This window comes from Mesoplodon bidens, assembly GCF_964165515.1.
Source record: "Mesoplodon bidens genome assembly, chromosome: 5".
NCBI classification, from domain to species: domain Eukaryota; kingdom Metazoa; phylum Chordata; class Mammalia; order Artiodactyla; family Ziphiidae; genus Mesoplodon; species Mesoplodon bidens.
Genome location: NC_138161.1, coordinates 51,737,005 through 51,759,900, shown reverse-complemented (window position 1 = coordinate 51,759,900; position 22,896 = coordinate 51,737,005).

The window sequence follows — 22,896 nt, the reverse complement described above, 5'->3', positions numbered from 1 at the left end:
CCCACTAGCTATCGACCTTACATTTGGTAGTGTATATATGTCCATGCCGCTCTTTCGCTTTGTCACAGCTTACCCTTCCCCCTCCCCATATCCTCAAGTCCATTCTCTAGTAGGTCTGTGTCTTTATTCCTGTCTTACCCCTATGTTCTTCATGACATTTTTTTTCTTAAATTCCATATATATGTGTCAGCATACAGTATTTGTCTTTCTCTTTCTGACTCACTTCACTCTGTATGACAGAATCTAGGTCCATCCACCTCATTAAAAATAGCTCAATTTCGTTTCTTTTTTTGGCTGAGTAATATTCCATTGTATATATGTGCCACATCTTCTTTATCCATTCATCCGATGATGGACACTTAGGTTGTTTCCATCTCCGGGCTATTGTAAATAGGGCTGCTATGAACATTTTGGTACATGTCTCTTTTTGAACTATGGTTTTCTCAGGGTATATGCACAGTAGTGGGATTGCTGGGTCATATGGTAGTTCTATTTGTAGATTTTTTTTTTTTTTTTTTTTTTTTTTTTTTTTTTCTTTTTGCGGTATGCGGGCCTCTCACTGTTGTGGCCTCTCCCGTTGCGGAGCACAGGCTCCGGATGCGCAGGCCCAGCGGCCATGGCTCACGGGCCCAGCCGCTCCGCGGCATATGGGATCCTCCCAGACCGGGGCACGAACCCGTATCCCCTGCATCGGCAGGCGGACTCTCAACCACTGCGCCACCAGGGAGGCCCCTATTTGTAGATTTTTAAGGAACCTCCATACCGTTCTCCATAGTGGCTGTACCAATTCACATTCCCACCAGCAGTGCAAGAGTGTTCCCTTTTTTCCACACCCTCTCCAGCATTTATTGTTTCTAGAATTTTTGATGATGGCCATTCTGACTGGTGTGAGATGATATCTCATTGTAGATTTGATTTGCATTTCTCTAATGAATAAAGATGTTGAGCATCCTTTCATGTGTTTGTTGGCAGTCTGTATATCTTCTGTGGAGAAATGTCTACTTAGGTCTTCTGCCCATTTTTGGATTGGGTTGTTTGTTTTTTTGTTATTGAGCTGCATGAGCTGCTTATAAATTTTGGAGATTAATCCTTTGTCAGTTGCTTCATTTGCAAATATTTTCTCCCATTCTGAGGGTTGTCTTTTGGTCTTGTTTATGGTTTCCTTTGCTGTGAAAAAGCTTTGAAGTTTCATTAGGTCCCATGTCTTTATTTTTGTCTTTATTGCCATTTCTCTAGGAGCTGGATCAAAAAAGATCTTGCTGTGATTTATGTCATAGAGTGTTCTGCCTATGTTTTCCTCTAAGAGTTTGATAGTGTCTGGCCTTACATTTAGGTCTTTAATCCATTTTGAGCTTATTTTTGTGTATGGTGTTAGGGAGTGATCTAATCTCATACTTTTGCATGTCCCTGTCCAGTTTTCCCAGACCACTTATTGAAGAGACTGTCCTTTCTCCACTGTACATTCCTGCCTCCTTTATCAAAGATAAGGTGACCATATGTGGGTGGGTTTATCTCTGGGCTTTCTATCCTGTTCCATTGATCTATCTTTCTGTTTTTGTGCCAGTACCACACTGTCTTGATTCCTGTAGCTTTGTAGCATAGTCTGAAGTCAGGGAGCCTGATTCCTCCAGCTCCATTTTTCCTTGTCAAGATGGCTTTGGCTATTCGGGGTCTTTTGTGTTTCCATACAAATTGTGAAAATTTTTGTTCTAGTTCTGTGAAAAATGCCAGTGGTAGTTTGATAGGGATTTCATTGAATCTGTAGATTGCTTTGGGTAGTAGAGTCGTTTTCACAATGTTGATATTTCCTATGCAAGAACATGGTACATCTCTCCATCTATTTGTAACATCTTTAATTTATTTATTTATTTTTGGCTGTGTTGGGTCTTCGTTTCTGTGCGAGGGCTTTCTCTAGTTGTGGCAAGCGGGGGCCACTCTTCATCGCGGTGCCCGGGCCTCTCACTATCGCGGCCTCTCTTGTTGCGGAGCACAGGCTCCAGACGCGCAGGCTCAGTAATTTTGGCTCATGGGCCCAGTTGCTCCGCGGCCTGTAGGATCTTCCCAGACCGGGGAATGAACCCGTGTCCCCTGCATCGGCAGGCAGACTCTCAACCACTGCGCCACCAGGGAAGACCCAACATCTTTAATTTCTTTCATCAGTGTCTTATAATTTTCTGCATACAGGTCTTTTGTCTCCTTAGGTAGGTTTATTCCTAGATATTTTATTCTTTTGGTTGCAATGGTAAATGTGAGTATTTCCTTGATTTCACTTTCAGATTTTTCATCATTAGTATATAGGAATGCCAGAGATTTCTGTGCATTAATTTTGTATCCTGCTACTTTACCGAATTCATTGATTAGCTCTAGTAGTTTTCTGGTAGCATCTTTAGGATTCTCTATGTATAGTATCATGTCATCTGCAAACAGTGACAGCTTTACTTCTTCTTTTCCGATTTGGATTCCTTTTATTTCCTTTTCTTCTCTGATTGCTGTGGCTAAAACTTCCATAAATATGTTGAATTTCAAGAGTGGTGAGAGTGGACAACCTTGTTTTGTTCCTGATCTTAGTGGAAATGGTTTCTGTTTTTCACCATTGAGGACGATGTTGGCTGTTGGTTTGTCATATATGGCCTTTATTATGTTGAGGAAAGTTCCCTCTATGCCTACTTTCTGCAGGGTTTTTATCATAAATGGGTGTTGAATTTTGTCGAAAGCTTTCTCTGCATCTATTGAGATGATCATATGGTTTTTCTCCTTCAATTTGTTAATATGGTGTATCATGTTGATTGATTTGCGTATATTGAAGAATCCGTGCATTTCTGGGATAAAACCCACTTGATCATGATGTATGCTCTTTTAATGTGCTGTAGGATTCTGTTTGCTAGTATTTTGTTGAGGATATTTGCATCTGTGTTCATCAGTGATATTGGCCTGTAGTTTTCTTTCTTTGTGACATCCTTGTCTGGTTTTGGTATCAAGGTGATGGTGGCCTTGTAGAATGAGTTTGGGAGTGGACCTCCCTCTGCTATATTTTGGAAGAGTTTCAGAAGGATAGGTGTTAGCTCTTCTCTAAATGCTTGACAGAATTTGCCTGTGAAGCCATCTGGTCCTGGGCTTTTGTTTGTTGGAAGATTTTTAATCACAGTTTCAATTTCAGTGCTTGTGATTGGTCTGTTCATATTTTCTATTTCTTCCTGATTCAGTCTTGGCAGGTTGTGCATTTCTAAGAATGTGTCCATTTCTTCCAGGTTGTCCATTTTATTGGCATAGAGTTGCTTGTAGTAATCTCTCATGATCTTTTGTATTTCTGCAGTGTCAGTTGTTACTTCTCCTTTTTCATTTCTAATTCTATTGATTTGAGTCTTCTCCCTTTTTTTCTTGGTGAGTCTGGCTAATGGTTTATCAATTTTGTTTATCTTCTCAAAGAACCAGCTTTTAGTTTTATTGATCTTTGCTATCGTTTCCTTCATTTCTTTTTCATTTATTTCTGATCTGATTTTTATGATTTCATTCCTTCTGCTAACTTTGGGATGTTTTTGTTCTTCTTTCTCTAATTGCTCTTAGTGCAAGGTTAGGTTGTTTATTCGAGATGTTTCCTGTTTCCTAAGGTAGGATTGTATTGCTATAAACTTCCCTCTTAGAACTGATTTTGCTGCATTCCATAGGTTTTGCGTCGTCGTGTCTCCATTGTCATTTGTTTCTATGTATTTTTTAATTTCCTTTTTGATTTCTCCTGTGATCACTTCGTTATTAAGTAGTGTATTGTTTAGCCTCCATGTGTTTGTATTTTTTACAGCTCTTTTCCTGTAATTGATATGTAGTCTCATAGCGTTGTGGTCAGAAAAGATACTTGATACAATTTCAATTTTCTTAGATTTACCAAGGCTTGATTTGTGACCCAAGATATGATCTATCCTGGAGAATGTTGCATGAGCACTTGAGAAAAATGTGTATTCTGTTGTTTTTGGATGGAATGTCCTATAAATATCAATTAAGTCCATCTTGTTTAATGTATCAATTAAAGCTTGTGTTTCCTTATTTATTTTAATTTTGGATGATCTGTCCATTGGTGAAAGTGGGGTATTAAAGTCCCCTACTATGATTGTGTTACTGTCGAGTTCCCCTTTTATGGCTGTTAGTATTTGCCTTATGTATTGAGGTGCTCCTATGTTATGTTGGGTGCATAAATATTTACAATTGTTATATCTTCTTCTTGGATCGATCCCTTGATCATTATGTAGTGTCTTTCTTTGTCTCTTCCAGTAGTCTTTATTTTAAAGTCTATTTTGTCTGATATGAGAATTGCTACTCCAGCTTTCTTTTGGTTTCCATTTGCATGGAATATCTTTTTCCGTCCCCTTACTTTCAGTCTGTATGTGTCTCTAGGTCTGAAGTGGGTCTCTTGTAGACAGCATATATATGGGTCTTGTTTTTGTATCCATTCAGCCAATCTGTGTCTTTTGGTGGGAGCATTTAGTCCATTTACATTTAAGGTAATTATCGATATGTATGTTCCTATTCCCATTTTCTTAGTTGTTTTGGGTTCGTTATTGTAGTTCTTTTCCTTCTATTGTGTTTCTTGCCTAGAGAAGTTCCTGTAGCATTTGTTGTAAAGCTGGTTTGGTGGTGCTGAACTCTCTCAGCTTTTGCTTATCTGTAAAGGTTTTAATTTCTCCATCAAATCTAAATGAGATCCTTGCTGGGTAGAGTAATCTTGGTTGCAGGTTTTTCTCCTTCATCACTTTAATTATGTCCTGCCACTCCCTTCTGGCTTGTAGAGTTTCTGCTGAGAGATCAGCTGTTATCCTCATGGGGATTCCCTTGTGTGTTATTAGATGTTTTTCCCTTGCTGCTTTTAATATGATTTCTTTGTGTTTAATTTTTGACAGTTAGATTAATATGTGTCTTGGTGTATTTCTCCTTGGATTGATTCTGTATACGACTCTCTGGGCCTCCTGGACTTGATTAACTATTTCCTTTCCCATATTAGGGAAGTTTTCAACTATAATCTCTTCAAATATTTTCTCAGTCCCTTTCTTTTTCTCTTCTTCTTCTGGAACCCCTATAATTCGAATGTTGGTGCGTTTAATGTTGTCCCAGAGGTCTCTGAGACTGTCCTCTGTTCTTTTCATTCTTTTTTCTTTATTTTGCTCTGCAGCAGTTATTTCCACTATTTTATCTTTCAGGTCACTTATCCGTTCTTCTGCCTCAGTTATTCTGCTATTGATCCCATCTAGAGTACTTTTCATTTCATTTATTGTGTTTTTAATTGATGCTTGATTCATCTTTAGTTCTTCTAGGTTCTTGTTAACTGTTTCTTGCATTTTGTCTCTTCTATTTCCAAGATTTTGGATCTTGGAAATAGAATCTTGGATCATCTTTACTATCATTATTCTGAATTCTTTTTCAGGTAGACTGCCTATTACCTCTTCATTTGTTATGTCTGGTAGGTTTTTATCTTGCTCCTTCTCCTGCTGTGTGTTTTTCTGTCTTCTCATTTTGCTTATGTTACTGTGTTTGGGGTCTCCTTTTTGCAGGCTGCAGGTTCGTAGTTCCCGTTGTTTTTGGTGTCTGTCCCCAGTGGCTAAGGTTGGTTTAGTGCGTTGTGTAGGCTTCCTGGTGGGGGGGACTAGTGCCTGTGTTCTGGTGGATGAGGCTGGATCTTATCTTTCTGGTGGGCAGGTCCACGTCTGGTGGTGTGTTTTGGGGTGTCTGCGGACTTTTTACGATTTTAGGCTGCCTCTCAGCTAATGGGTGGCGTTGTGTTCCTGTCTTGCTAGTTGTTTGGCATAGGGTGTCCAGCACTGTAGCTTGCTGGTCGTTGAGTGATGCTGGGTGTTGGTGTTGAGATGGAAATGTCTAGAAGATTTTCGCTGTTTGATATTATGTGGAGCTGGGAGGTCTCTTGTGGATCAGTGTCCTGAAGTTGGCTCTCCCACCTCAGAGACACAGCACTGACTCCTGGCTCCTCAATTTGGGTTGATTTGTTGTCTATTCATGTATTCCACAGATGCAGGGTACATCAAGTTGATTGTGGAGCTTTAATCCGCTGCTTCTGAGGCTGCTGGGAGATATTTCCCTTTCTCTTCTTTGTTCTCACTGCTCCTGGGTCTCAGCTTTGGATTTGGCCCCGCCTCTGCCAGTAGGTCACTGGAGGGCGTCTGTTCTTTGCTCAGACAGGATAGGGTTAAAGGAGCAGCCGCTTCGGCGACTCTGGCTCACTCAGGCCGGGGCGGAGGGAGGGGCACAGAGTGCGGGGCAAGCCTGCAGCAGCAGAGGCCGGCGTGACGTTGCACCAGCCCGAGGCACGCCATGCGTTCTCCCAGGGAAGGCGTCCCTGGATCCCGGGACCCTGGCAGTGACAGGCTGTACAGGCTCCCGGAAGGGCAGCATGGACAGTGACCTGTGCTCGCACACAGGCCTCTTGGCGGCGGCGGCAGCAGCCCCAGCGTCCCACGCCTGTCTCTGGGGTCCGCGCTCTCAGCCGGGGCTCACGCCCGTCTCTGGAGCTCCTTTAAGCAGTGTTCTTAATCCCCTCTCCTTGCGCACCAGGAAACCAAGAGGGAAGAAAAAGTCTCATGCCTCTTTGGCAGCTCCAGAATTTTCCCGGACTCCCTCCCGGCTAGCTGTGGCGCATTAGCCCCCTTCAGGCTGAGTTCTCGCCTCCACCTCCAGTCCTCTCCCTGCACTCTGACCGAAGCCCGAGCCTCAGCTTCCAGGACCGCCCGCCCCGGCGGGCGAGCAGACAAGCCTCTCGGGCTGGTTAGTGCCGGTCGGCACCGATCCTCTGTGCGGGAATCTCTCTGCTTTGCCCTACGCAGGTACGTGGGGAGTTTCTTTCCTTTTGGGAGGTCTGAGGTCTTCTGCCAGCGTTCAGTACATGTTCTGTAGGAGTTGTTCCACGTGTAGCTGTATTTCTGGTGTATCTGTGGGGAGGAAGTTGATCTCCGCGTCTTACTCTCCCGCCATCTTCCCCGCTACTCTGAAGCTGCATTTTTAATGAGATCCCACATTATAGTTTTAAAAGTAGTGTTCTAATCTGTGACTTTTGTTAAGGGAAAATGAGGATCATATAATTTAAAGGAAAGTCTGAGAAACTTGTGTGTGTATGTGAATTTTATTAACTTACATTTATTAAGTGTTCAATGGCTAGGTAATGTTCTAAATGCATTACAAACATGATCTTCTTTAATCCTCCCAATAGGCTTTGAGTTGAAAACTATTATGTTCTTTTCACCGATGAAGTAACTAACACTTAAAAAGATCAGGTATATTGCCCAAGACCACTGAGCTAATGAGAATCAGAATCTGTTCTCAAACTTCCTTGCTAGTTCCAATTCTCAAAATATAGAGTCTTGGGCTTCCCTGGTGGTTCATTGGTTGAGAGTCTGCCTGCCGATGCAGGGGACACGGGTTCGTGCCCCGGTCTGGGAAGATCCCACATGCTGCGGAGTGGCTGGGCCCTTGAGCCATGGCTGTTGAGCCTGAGTGTCCGGAGCCTCCAGAACGGTAGAGACCACAACAGTGAGAGGCCCGCATATCGCAAAAAAAAAAAAAAAAAAAATATATATATATATATATATATATATATATATATATTTAGAGAGAGAGAGAGAGAGAGAGAGAGGGTCTTAAACTGATAATTTGCCTCTTTGTTCCTCACTTTCCTATATGCCTTTCGATGTAGAACCTATACAGTCAGGGGAAAACAGGGTCATATTAGAATGTAGCAGATTGGTAAATACTGTTTATCTCAGTAGGTTAATCTTCACACTAGTAGAATATTGATATGAATTAAATTCTGATAAAAGTAAATTATTGGAAATATTACCAATGATGTCAAGCCCTAGTTAGTCTTAATATTTATGATGACACTGTAAAAAATTACATTATTAAATTTTTTGTGTGTCTGAATTTTTTTCACACAATAAATACTAGCTACAATTCAACACAGACATTTTGTAGGCAATTAATTAAACTATTATATAGTTAATGAACTTTGAATGACATATCATTAAGAGTTGAACAGGGGCTATTTGGAAAATAACTTTCCCCCTTTCTAAAAATTTAAACTCTTGCTAAATGTGCTAAATATGAGTAAATAATGCTTAATTATAACAAAATATAGGATCATGGATTTCTGTTGTTTGCTCTCCCTGAGTTTTTCCTTTTTGGTGAGCATAGTGTATGTTTTACTATTAAGGTTCATCACACAAAAAATAAAATAGAAAAAAATATATTTGTCTTCCAAATGAAATGTAAAGAGGCCATGTGATTCAAACACAAACATATTAAACAACCAAATCCATTTACCAAATTTGCAAAATTCTATATTCTTGCTGACCTTGGTGTAGTGCTTGTCTCACATACTAAGAATTTAGGGCAATGACACTACTAAGTGCTTCATAGCAAACACCCCAATATATTATTTATACATGTTGATTTTTCCCCTCAGTAGTATTTCTCTAGGTAAATAAAAAGATGAAAGGGTAGCAAATCTAATCAATTAGGTATAGAATTCAAAACCAGTATCTCTTGTGCCTTCAGTGCATTCAAGCATGTTATTTGTTTTCAATATTGAAACTAAAATGTGCAGAATATGCTCTAATTAAAGGCTCCTGAAGACAAGGTCCCTTAGTCATTGTACAGACTTTGTTTCCTAATTTGATTGCTCTTAAGCTTTCCTTCAAAATGTTTCATTCCTCTCAGGATTATACATGCACACACATGCACACACACACACACACACAATTGTGATCTCATCCTTCCTCATCTTAATTTTTCTCAGTTATTTGCAGGTCTTGAAATGTAAAAAAGAAACATGATATTATCCATTAGTTACTGAGCATCTACATTTTTACAGACACTGTATGAGTGGTTTTACTATGCATACGTTCTATTGAATATGTGAAACAAATGCATAATTCTATTTCTATTACTCCCTTTTATCAAACTCAAAAATTGAGACCCAAAGAGGTTTTAAATAACTAACTCAAAGTCACACAGCTAAAAAAATCAGAGCACATTGGTATTTCAACATTTTCCTTTTAAAAATGTTTCAATATCTATATTAAAATTTCTACAATGAGTTTAACAAGAATTTCAAGTCTTCTGCTACTTTTAGAATGATTTTAGTATGAATATGATGCAGTGAGCATCATAAAATTTGTCATAAAGCACTATAATGGGAATCTAATCCATTTCTTAAATGCACTAGGGATCTCTGGATGCTTAAGGAGATCAGTAAACTGCACAGTGTTTTCTGAAGAGGGAATATGTACATAAACAAGTGGAATTGACATAATAGAAAATAAGAAAAATGGTAACATTTTTGGTATTTTTATAATTAAATTATTGCAGAATTGTTCATGAAATTTACTTTTATATAATTTGATCTTTAAACAAAACCTACTAAGATAAGTTGATAAATTGGAGAAAAAATAAAAATGAGTCACAAAATAGTATAATTTAATCTAAAAAATTTTGTGCTGACATTTATTGCCCTACATGTCAGGAAATATTCAGTCTTTCAGAGGCACCATCATATAATCCTGGAATGCTTTACTTGCATAGACTTAGGTTTAATTTCCATAATTTTATAGCCTTGGTAATTAAGAGATAGAGAAGTAAATTATTTCCCAATAAAATTAAGCTAATTAGTGTTATGTCTTTACAAAAACCTAACCCCACTCTGTCTGCAACATTCTTCTATTCTTGTTTGGTGGGAAATGATTTTTATTGGTTTTATAATTTGGTAATGATTTGTGTGGCAGTTTGACTCATGCAGGATTCCTCACAGCCACAGATTATAGGCAACACCATGAACTCTAAAGATATATTAAAGCCTTACTGAATAAGCAGTTATTTTACTGTCTTCTTTATGATTAATAGAATGAATTTGGAAAAACCCAAATTCAGTGTTGGCGGTGCAGTATGTGACGACTGAATAGAATTAACCTCACAGCATGCAAACAAATTCAATCCATACACTGCACTTTGAAAAAAGTCCTCTAGATTGTAGTACTATAAAGATTTAAAACAAAATTAAAATTGTAATTTGATAGTTTTTATTAAATATTAATAAGTACGTAAAAAATAAAATTTCTAGGGCTTGTCAGGGAAAAATATTTCTCAGTGGCCAGCTTAACTTTAGAATATTACTAGTCCTGTATAGGACTTTTGTAAATTATTTCCTGACTCTATACTTCTCCCTCCTCCTCAGCAAGTACATATACTTTGAAATTTTGGTCTATTATTTATTTGTTGCTTTTTATTATTTTATCTCACATACTTTTACTTCAATCGTTTGTTGTTTATTTTATGACCTGTTGAATTTTAGCCAAGTGGAATTAACCAATGTATATTCCTGTGTAAAATAGTTTAACTCAACCCTTAAGTGATAAGAGATACATACATCAAAACATACATAAAAATACATACCTATATACATCAAAAGGGCAAGTTATGTTGGGTGAAAAAGAAGGCCTTACTGGGAAAAACAGCATGCAGATTATTGGGAGAGAATTCTTCATGTGTGTCTTAGGTTTTTGCATGTCTTGTGAAGAGAGAACTGACTGCCCTTTCTTTTGGAATATAATTTCAAAGACGTTTGTTTAGTGTACAATCTTAGAAGACAGAGATAGAATCTCTCTGGAGCAAAGGGAAGGTTTGGAAGATAGAGATGGTGTCACTTTCCAAAGAAAAGTGCAGCCCTGTTTACCGTTCAGTTTAATCAAGGTAATATTTACATCTGGTAAAAAGTGTAGGGCTTCCCTGGTGGCGCAGTGGTTAGGAGTCCGCCTGCTGATGCAGGGGACGAGGGTTCGTGCCCCGGTCCGAGAGAATCCCACATGCCGTGGAGTGGCTGGGCCCGTGAGCCATGGCCGCTGGGCCTGCGCGTCCGGAGCCTGTGCTCCAGGGCGGGAGAGTCCACAGCAGTGCGAGGCCTGCGTACCGCAAAGAAAAAAAAAAGTGTAGGTACATTTGCTGCCCATTGTAGAGCATTCAGGTTTTGTAAGCTCAGGGTTTCTCTTCATAACACAGTTACTATGCGTAATGTGTCATCTGGATCTATTTGCATTCCTCTATGGGAATCGTGGTTTATAAATTGGTTAAAATGCCATTACTCTGGTTCCTATTACTGTTTTGAGCAATAAATTTGTTTGTGTCTGATCCAAGGACACATATCTTCTACCAACTTTCATGCAATCTAAGGAAATTTTATTTAAGAAAAAAATTACTTAAGCTCAAAGGACAGTGAGACTTAACAAAAGTTAACTTGGTCTACCTCATTCCTCTCCCCTGCTCTGTGGTGGTCTTAAAAAACATCAGGCTTACAATTTATGGGAATGATGAAGACCAGCAATCTTGCAGGTATTGGAAGAGATAGGCCAAATTTGGAGCACGTTATAAATCCCTGCTCCCAGGCATTGTTACCATTTGTTCTATCTATGGCCCTATAGGAAAGTGCTATTCTAATGGTATTGTCAATTTCTGACTCGACTTGGAACACCCTTCATAGAAAAGGCCCTTTTCCAGGGTATTTTTCAAAAAGAATCAGCTGCAACTGATTAACACCAAAGCTGCCAAAGACTGTGATACTAGTTGAAGCAAACAAAAGCCTAGACAAAATTTAAAAGTAAGGTTTGGGAACTAGATGTCCATAGGGTACTTTGAAACGCTCTGACATATTCCTGGGGATTTAGAAGGATGTGTGCATATGCAGCACTGTGTGCATGCCCAGGCAAGATATGAGACATCTCCAGTTACTTACCTCTGGCTCACTTCAGGCCCTATGCAACCAAGAAGCAATGGTTAATGCAGACTTGTAAACTGCCTGAGCATTGAAAGTATATCCCAACACACACACACACACACATGCACACACACACACACACACACACATGGCCACTTGGCTAAGGTAGAAGATATATATTAGCTAACCTATAAACTAATCAAGCAGGTGCTTCAGTGGCTGCATGTGACAAGGAACACAAATTTTACAGAGTCCAGGGAAGTCACTCAACAAACAAACAGCAATAAAAACAACAACAAAGATCAAAAACAAACTCTGGAGACAGGAGAAGAATCTCATTTCCAGTTTCCACATGACATTTTTATATTGTTCAGTTTCAAACAAAAATGTTAAGACATACAAAGGGATAGGAAAATATGGCTTATAAATTAGAAAAGAAAAATCGGTCAATAGAAATTGTCCTGGAGGGTGCCCAGAAGTTGGAAAATTATATGTTGAGTACTTTAGATTCAAAAAACCAAATAATTTGAAAGTAAAATGATGAAATATATGCAAATATAACCTAGAGAGAGAGTGTCTATGCTAACCTCAAAAAAAGAATAGTCATTAAGATAATAATTACTACTAGAGACAATGAGGGACAGTGCATAATGATAAAAAATTAGAGATAACAATTATAAGTATATATGCACCTAACAAGAGAACATCAAATTATGTGAAACTAAAGCTGATAATAGTAAACAGAAATAATTTAACAATAAGTTCATGATTTCAATATTTTATTCTCAATAACTGATAGAACTAGAATTAGTTACTAAAAATTAGAAATTAACAGTAATTTTTTATTAGAAAATAACAATATTTAGAAAACTTGTGTAGAGCAATCAACCAACTTGATCTAAGAGACATCTACAGAACACTAAAAGCCAAAACAGCAGAGTATACATTCTTTTGAAGTGCTCATGGAACATTCTCCAAGATAGTCCGTATGGTATGCCATAAACCAGTTTTAACAAATTTAAAAGAATAAAAGTCAAACAAAATATGAATTTTGTACAAAATAATGCTAAAATATAAATTAAAAATTGAAAGGAATTTGGTACATCAACATATATTAAAGTTGACATAAAATCTTAGATAAATATATTTTCTTTTTGTCCTTTGGTCCCTACTAATCATTACAAAAGATGTATATGTATCCATATTTAAAAAGTGTTTTTGGTAACTGGTCTGTTAAATCTTATGTGTTTATATTAAAACTATCAACAATGAGGACTAAATAAAAGAAACTACAAAGAAGTTGTAGTACAAAGGTGCTAAAATTGGGGGCAAAACAAATAAAATTCAGTTTTTATTTTTGTTTTTTGTTTTCCAGTTGAAATCAAGGTGAAAACTCTATGCCATTTTGTTAGCTTCATGTTCTGGCTATGATTTGGGCAACAGAGATACATGAGACTTGCCTAGTGAAGAGCTGGCAGTCCATTAGTAAATCCTTCAGGGAATCTTAAAACCAGGGTGAGAGATCCTTACAAATTAACAATGAAATGAGATAAGAACCATTCCTATTGGAAGAAAATACTTTGAGAAGTGCACCACAAATACAAGATATGTTAACCTTGGACTCAAGTTTAAGTGGCTTGATACAAATTAGTTCAGTCTTTTTTTCTGGGTCTCACTGCAGATTTAACCTGGTGAGTTGATACAATGCAATTACTTAAAACATCATTATTCTAAGTTCTGTGTGAAGTCATGCTATTCTGTCCCTATTTAAGAAAGATAATATATATATCGTAATATGGTATTCCATAGAAACAATGAAATAAAAAGGAGGATATCTTTTCCAATAAAGTGGCATTGCTTGGCTGAATATGAAAATTGCCTCTTCTCAGAATATCTGTGTAATTTAATCACTCATTTGGCAAATACAACAACTTTTTATAAAGCACTGTATTTAAAAACACACATGAGAGTAAATCCCTTATAAGAGATACACACATTGGTTTAGCTTCATACATAAGACATGAGGAAATTCTGAATAAATAAACGCTCTCCGAGGTGCAATATTCATGACGTAAGGCAACAAAACAAACGGGAATGACTGTTTACTAGTTTCTGAAAATCTTCGCACATGTATAAGACTCTGTTTCTCTGTCTTGGCTCATTTTTATTTCTTCATTGTTATGCTTTTAACCTTTTTTAAAAAATGTTTTTCCTCTCTGTCCTTACTCATAAACACACGGGTGTACACACACACACCCCAATACTCACATACAAGGATTCCATTAATTTTTAATACAGAAAAGAAAAATCCAACCAACCTATGTCTTAAGTAAATTTCAACTTATTTTCTCATTTAACAGGAAAAACAGATATAGTCATTTTAGGACTGAACTAATTTCTTCATAATGACATCAATGATTCAGTTGCCTTATAAATTTCTTCTCTGTCAGTTTTAGTTTATGGGCTTCACCCTCATATTTTATCACCTCGAAGTCCCAAGAAATCTTCTTCACTTCCATTATATATCTGTATTTCCAGCAGGGAAAAAGAATAGGAAGATGGATAAAATAATATTAATCACCCAAATTTGTTCTTTTTCAAGGATATTTACTGGGAGCCTTATCCAATATCTACTAACATCTCTTTGGTCAGAATTATTGTGTCAGATACTTATTTTTAGTTATGAATAATGATGAGAAATGTAGTTAGTTTAAAGCTGAGCACATTGCCCCCAAACTAAATGTAAGTTCTGTTAGTTAGCAAGAAAAGGAGAGTGAATATTGAATTGGAATTTGTCAGTGTGTGTGTGCACATACACACAGGTTTGAGTGGAATATACTCTATTAAACTCTTCCTGTTCTGTTTTTTCCTTCTGGCTCTCTGCCACTTATATAGTATAAGTAACAATTTTTAATACTCTCTATTCTTCACTGTGCATCCCTTTACCTAATACATTGCCTAGGAAATGGGGACATTTAAGAAATATATGTTAATGTGTGCTTATATATCTGTGTGTGTATGTGTATATACATGAATAAACACAGCAGATTAGGTTTGAAACTGGTAAGCATATGATGCCAGCAGCCTGGTGACCTCCAGAATTCATTGATGGTGACTGCCAACTAGAAACTGTTAAATAAGACTGCAGAAGTTCTATTGAGAACACAGAAGGAAAAAAGGAAAATCCTTGTATTTTATTTAGCAAATCTATATAACCTTATTTTGTACTCCTTATCAGAAAAGCAATATATGTGAAAGATGATTCTCACTGTCTTTTTTTTTTGTTAAATTCAGTAAAAAAAAAAAAAAAAAAAAAAAGAATGTTAAGAATGAGCCATCTCATATGAAACCCATATTAAGAGGTAGCAGCTTCCCAGGATAATGAATGTAGTGCATCAGAGTACAAGAAAAATGAGTATAAATGAAGAATTCATTTCAGGGAATTAGATGTTGATGTATGTTTTGTGCCTTATGGGCTTGGTTCACTGAATGAATTTGACAAATAATAAACTTTCTTATAAGCTGATTGGAAAAAATTGAGAAAGCTTTTAAAAAATCTGTTTATAAGTAATTCACATGATTATAAAGGCAAAGAGAAATAATAACTATGAAGTTTGTGTGTGTATCTTTGTGTGTGTGTGTGTATGTGGTAACTCTGATAATAGAAGCAATTTATTTAATTCAACAAACCAATAAGCAGCTATTAGTATCTTGATTTTATAGATAAAAAAACCTGATGGGCTTCCCTTGTAGCGCAGTGGTTGAGAGTCCACCTGCCAATGCAGGGGACACAGGTTCGTGCCCCAGTCCGGGAAGATCCCACATGCCATGGATCGGCTGGGCCCGTGAGCCATGGCCGCTGAGCCTGCACGTCCGGAGCCTGTGCTCCGCGACAGGAGAGGCCACAACAGTGAGAGGCCCGCATACCGCAAAAAAAAAAAAAAAAAAAACAAAAACAAAACAAAAAACTGATGATCAGAGTTTAGTAATGTCCTCAAGTATAAGAGCTGGTTAATGGAACGTCTATGATATCCCTCTCTTCAGAGTCCTTTTGTGATATATGGCCCATTCAACCCACAATTTTCTTAAAAATAGATGTTCTGAGAATTTGTTGTAGAATATAATTGCTTTTATATAATTCCCTGATTTGGCTACCCATTGGGCAGGCATATTCTTTAATAAGATTGTCTACTCATTAAAATGTGACTTTTAAAAAGTTTTCCAAATTACTCACATACAAGTTTTATCTTAGAATTTTAAGATTTGTTGTTTATCTGTATATCTCTGTTTAACTCAGCCATGACCTCAGTGATTTAACAGCCTTCTTCTTTTGTGCTGTCACTTGGTCTTAGACCCTTCGTACTGAAGAGTCATATTATTTTCTGTCTCTTCTTATACAGCAGCTCTTTTCATCCTATCTATCTATCTATAATCTATCTATCTATATCTATGTCATCTATATCTATATCTATGTAGGTTTACGTGTGTACGTGTGTTTCTCATTGATCTTTCCCTGCATATTATTTTATTTTAACTATCTGAAGGTGCACATTTAGAGTTACATGCAGCATGTCATAATTTTAATATTATTTTATTTAAGAAAATTGAGCACTCGATTTTAATAAGATACTATACCAGACCTCTTAATATTTTCTCTTTTTTTTCTGTTTGACTCCATCATGCCAATATATTTTTTTAAGCTATAGCAGCATATTAGGAACAAATTATTGGCTCATTTATGTGGTCATATGTTTGGGCAAGACACTTTTTCATTAAAAAGTTATTTTGGGAGGGACAATGTCCTTGGCATTGTGAATTCTATGTATCAAATATTTTAATAAAAATGCCTTCCACGTAAAGAAAAACTCATATTTTCCAATTAACTTTTAGATATGAAATTGAATAAAACAAATATCTACTTAAAGTAATTTATTAATTTTATATGTGTAAATACATGTCATCTTTATAAAATGTATTAATTCTTATATATTGTTTACATATATGATAAAATTAAATTTTACATCTACTTTAAGTATCTTTTTCTCTGCAATAAATATAAAAAATATATTCAGATGCTGTGCTGGCATCTTTGATAACAATTTTTGATTTATTAACACACTATTCCAGAGGATGTCGTTTTTACTTCAAGTCATTTAATATGGATTATTTTTCCTTGTGTGAATTTCATTTTTAGTTCATGTAGTACGATACCTGAAGAATCCATTCACACGTCATTGGACTGCTGTTTTTATGTTTGTATTTTGTCTTTTGATGATTACCATATTTTAGTTACTTGCTTCTAGTGACTTCAAATGTTTATTTGCAATTACATCAAATAATTGCAATTGTGAAGTTGCATCTTTGAAATTAAATGGCACATCTGTGTTGTTTGTTTGTTTATCCCCATGATTTTATTTAACAATTTTTAAAACAAATTTCTTTAAGTATGCAAATTGATATTGATCGAAAATTTTTCTGGTTATTCTATATTCCCTGAACCATATTTAGGGCTCAAAATACAGCATTATATTTTATCCATTTTAAGACGTTTATTTTCATGTTTTAACAACTTTGAAATCAGGATGTCTCTTATAGTCAGTGATATATCATAGTTTAATTGCAATCATTTTTTCCCTTTTTAGTAATATATAAAATAATGTGCCTCTTCCAATGAATAGCATTTTAAATTTGATGAACTAGAGCAACTGAGTACTTTGTACCAACTGATATATTTAATGAATCGCTCTTTTCTGGGGAATAATTATGTACATCCAAGTTTGTACATTTGGGAACAGATGGAACATGGTTTCTAACCTTAAAGCTCTCATGGAGGAGGATAATTACACTGCAGTTAGTAATGTCTATAATAGAAGTATAAAGAAAGCTCTGCTGGAGTCCATGAAGGGCTGAACAGAGTGTCTCACTGTAGAGAGTCAGAAAAGGCTTTAAAGAGTAGATGACTTTGAGGTGAAATTTGTAAAATTAGACTTTTATTAGGTGGAAAATATGAAGAGGAAAATTTGAACAGAGGAGGAAACCTGTGAATAAATATGAAGACCAAAGAAAGAATGACATGATCTAGATGCCCAATTATTCTGACTGGATTATAGGGTGTGGGACAAAATTGTGAAAATAATCTGAAAAATTATACAGGAGCACTTAAATAAAATTCTGTGACCTTAATAAAGAAAATGGACTTTTTCTTATAGGTAAAAGAGCACCATGGAACAGCTATTATTATCCACTATATGATTTAGAATGATCAGTATGAGGGCAATGTGCAGATCAAGACAAAAATACTGGAAGTAGGAAGATATAACAGGTTAATGAAGAGAGGACCTTAAAAGAGAAACAGGGGCTTCCCTGGTGGTGCAGTGGTTGGGAGTCCGCCTACCGATGCAGGGGACACGGGTTCGTGCCCCGGTCCGGGAAGATCCCACATGCCACGGAGCGGCTAGGCCCGTGGGCCATGGCCGCTGAGCCTGTGCATCCGGAGCCTGTGCTCCACAACGGGAGAGGCCACACAGTGAGAGGCCCGCGTACCCCAAAAAAAAAAAAAAAGAGAGAGAGAGAAACAGTATAGCACAAGATAAGTGATTGTATCTAGAGATTATCTAGAAGAAATTATCTGGCATATATAATAATGTTACTGAACCAAACGTGGATCCGTTGTTCTGTGGGCAGTAAAGCCCATGTACTGACACCAGGTGGTGATGAAGGAAAGTACAGCATTTATTTCAGGGCACCAAGCAAGAAGAAACAGGCAACTCATGCTCAAAAGACCTGAACTCCAAGTTTCAAGGAGGGGTTTTAAAGGGAGTGTGAGGGAGGGGGCTGCAGGGTACTTGATCACCTAGTGCACAAATGTCGGATTGGTTGGCATGAGGTGAAGTTTCAAGCATCATTAACCTTCTGGTTTCAACCAGTCTAGGGTTTATGTTCTTGCAGTCCATAGTTTTCATCTGGTGGAGGTCTGCTTCCTGTAAAAACAACTTAGGAGTGTGTGTCAGGCCTTTATCTATATCTTTCAAGGAACTGTGTGTTTGGTGATTCTGCTATGTGACAGATTTATAGTCTAAATTTTACCAGTTTCCCAGCCCAACAGCTAATCTTTGTTTCTACACCTTTACATTTCCTAATCATTAACTCTTGAGTCGGCCTTTAGAGACTCAAGGGAGGCCTGGGAGACTAAAGCAAAAACCTGTTACTTCAAAGGACAGGGACACAAGGGCTTGTATATAGTTTCAATAGTAGACTACATGAAAAAAGAAAACTTGACCATGAGCATTTAGGATTTGGGGAACATTAGCTGAGATAATATGTAAAGGAGTAGCTTTAGTGAGCATGTATGTGTTGTCCTAGGTATGGAGATGTCCAGTAGATAGAAATAGTATAAAGTCAGATATCTTAACTTCTAGTAGGCCTCAGAAAAGTAATCATTATAACTATGGAGGATTGTATGTCATAAATAATACCACACAGCCCTTACTTAAAGCTTAAATGTTGCTTAAGTTAATTGTTCCTGGACTGTTTGGGGGAAGCACTAGATAGCACAGGGTTATTTTAAGAGTTTCTTGGATGGTGATGGTCGTAGGATTTGATAAAAGTAAGTAAAATTTTAGTTTCTTCATCACACTTCACCAAGAGGAGCTCTGCTGATATTAAATTTATTTGTCTATGTTCCTTGGTATGATTTCATTGGAAGAGAGACAGAGACAGACAGACAAACAGGACAGAGATTTCCCATGTACCCACTGCCCTCACTACACATGCATAGCCTTTCTTATTACCAGTATCCTCCACCAGAGTTGTACATTTGTTACAATTGGTAACTAACAGATTAACCTCAATTTACACATTATTATCACCCAAAGTCCATAGTTTACATTGGGGTTGACTCTTGGTATTACAGATTATATGGATTTGGACTAATATATAATTACATGTATTCACCAAGTAATTATAGTATCATACATAGTGTTGCTACTGGTCTAAAAACCTTCTGTTGTTTGCCTTTTCATCCCATTCTCCCCCCCCCATCCCTTGGGAACTGCTGATCTTTTTACTGTCTACATAGTTTTGCCTTTTCCAGAATGTCATGTAGTTAGAAACATATATCATGTAGATATTTCAGAATGCCTTATTTCATTCTCCATGTCTTTTCATGGCTAGATAGCTCATTTCTTTTGAGCACAATATTATTCCATTGTCTGGGTATAATTCAATGTATTTATCCATTCATCTACTAAAGGACATCTTGACTGCTTCCAAGTTTTGGTGATTATGAATAAAGCTGCTACAAATATCCCTGTGCACGTTTGTATGTGGATATAAGTTTTCACTTCATTTGGGTAAATATCAACGAGCACAATTTCTGGATCGTATGATAAGAGTATGTTTAGTTTTACAAGAAACTGCCAAACTGTCCTCCAAAGTAACTGTACCATTTCACATTCCCACCAGAAATAATGAGAGTTTTGGTTATTCCATACTCCCTACAGTATTTGGTGTTGTCAGTATTCTGAATTTTGCCAAAGGTGTGTAATGTTAATAGGTGTGTAATGGTATCTCATTGTTTTAATTTACATTTCCATGATGACAAATAATATGAAGTACATTTTTCTAAGTTTATTTGCCATTTGTATAACTTTATTTTGAAGTGTCTGTTAAGGTCATTGGCCCACTTTTTAATTGCTTTTTTATTGTTGAGTTTTAAGAGTTATTTTTATATTTTGGATAACAGTAGTTTATCAGATACATCTTTTGAAAATATTTTCTGCCAGTTTGTGGTTTATCTTTTCATTCTATGGTCCTTCACAGAGAAGAAAATTTAATTTTAATAAAGTCCAATTTAATTATTTCTTCCACTGATTGTGTGTTTGGTGTTGTATCTCAAAAATCATCATCAAACCCAAGGTCACCTACACTTTCTCTTATGTTATCCTCTCGGAGTTTTATATTTTAACATTTTACATTTATGTTTGTAATCCATTCTTAGTTGATTTTTGTGAAGGGTGTAAGGTCTTTGTCTAGGTTCAATTCTTTTTGCACGTTGACGTCCAGTTGAAAAGACTATCTTTGCTCCATTGTATTGCTTTTGCTCCATTGTCAAAGATAAGTTGACTATATTTATATGTTCTATTTCTGCTCTCTCTATTATGTTCCATTGATCTAGCCATCTACGTTTTTGTAAATACTAAGCTGCCTTGATTATTGTAGCTTTATAATAAGTCAATATCTGGAAGTATCAGTCCTCCAACTTTGTTTTTCTCCTTCCATTTTCTATTCTGGGTCTTTTAGCTCTGCATATAAATTTTAGAATAAAATTGTCAATATTCACAAAGTAACTTGCTGGAGTTTTGATTGGGATTGCAATGAATCTATACATCAAGCTAGGAAGAACTGCCATCTTGACAATATTGAGACTTCTTATTCACAAACATTAAAGATCTCTCCATTTGCTTAGTTCTTTGATTTCTTTCATCAGAGTTCTGTAGTTTTTCTCATATAGTTCTTAAACATATTTTGTTAAATTTATATTGCTAATGTAAATGGTATTGTGTTTTAAATTACACTTGTTTATTGCTGATATATAGGAAAGTGATTGACTTTTATATATTAATGTTGTATCCTATAACTGTCCTATAATTGCTCATTAGTTCCTGAGGTTTATTTTTTCTGTTCTTCAGATTTTCAACTTTTCAATCATGTCATCTGGAAACAAAAACAGTTTTATTTCTTCCTTCTCAGTACCATTTATTTTATTTTCTTGTCTTACTGCATTACCTAGGACTTCCAGTACAGGGTTGAAAAGCAGTGGTGAGAGTGGACATTCTTGTCTTGTTTTTAATCTCTATGAGAAAGCTTCAAGTTTCTCATCATTAGTATGCTATTAGCCGAACGTTTCTTTAATAGATATTCTTTTTTTAATGATATATTTTATTTAACCCAATATATCCAAAATATCATTTCAACATGTAAGCAATATTAAAAGTTGACAGTGTGATATTTCACATGTTTTTTTTTTAATACAAAATCTTCAAAGTCTGGTGTGTATTTTGCAGTAAGAGCTCATCCCAAATAGGACCAAGTGCTCAATAGTCATATGTCTCAAGTGGCTACATCACAGATCTAGAGTGTGTAGAGAGCATAGAACTGAGTTGGTAGAAGACTGAAACCAAGGGAGGGCCTACACTGCAAACAATAGGCTACAGTCCAAGATAGAAGTCTTCTTGGCATGCACTTCTCGGTGCTTTCGGGACTCATGCTGCTGTAACACCCAGTAACTAAACTTGCTATTTCAGGGCACTCTTCCTTACCTCCCTCAGGAGTGTCTGCGGAAGCCCAGCGAGTGCTGCTCCAAGCTCCTCTTCCAGCGTGGAAGGCAGCACCTGGCCCAACATGGTGGACAGCTCCTGTTTCAGTACCGTGGGCACTCTCAGCCCACCAAAGATTCTATTTCTAGGAAGGCAGAGGCCAGGAAGTCCATGAGCCTCCTTCACTCATGTCTCTTTTCTTTTCATTTGTTTCAGTTCTGGGGATCATTCATCTCTGATTGGCTGATTTGCTGTCCTTAAAGCCAAGGTAGGGTTCCTCAACTGTAAAATTGATTATTAGCTTCTCCAATGTTGTTACTCTCAGGTTCTTCACCTCCTGAAATCCTATGCATTCTTTTTTTTTTTAGGCCCGCCCAATATTATTGTCTTTTATTTATTATTATTATTATTATTATTTTTACACCTTTATTGGAGTATAATTGCTTTACAATGATGTGTTAGTTTCTGCTTTATAACAAAGTGAATCACTTATACATATACATATGTTCCCATATCTCTTCCCTCTTGCGTCTCCCTCCCTCCCACCCTCCCTATCCCACCCCTCTAGGTGGTATATTCTTTATGAAATTGAGGAAGTTCCCTTCTACTCCCAGTTTACTTAGAGCTTTTATCATATATTAGTGTTGGAAATTTGTCAGATATTGAATACTTTTTCTGCATCTCTTGATATAATCATGCAAGGTTTTTTTTTTTTGCCTTTTGATGTGATGGATTATATTAACTGCCTTTTGGAATGTGAACTAACTTTGCATACCTGGAATAAATCCCACTTGGTCATGGTGTATAATTCATTTTATACATTGT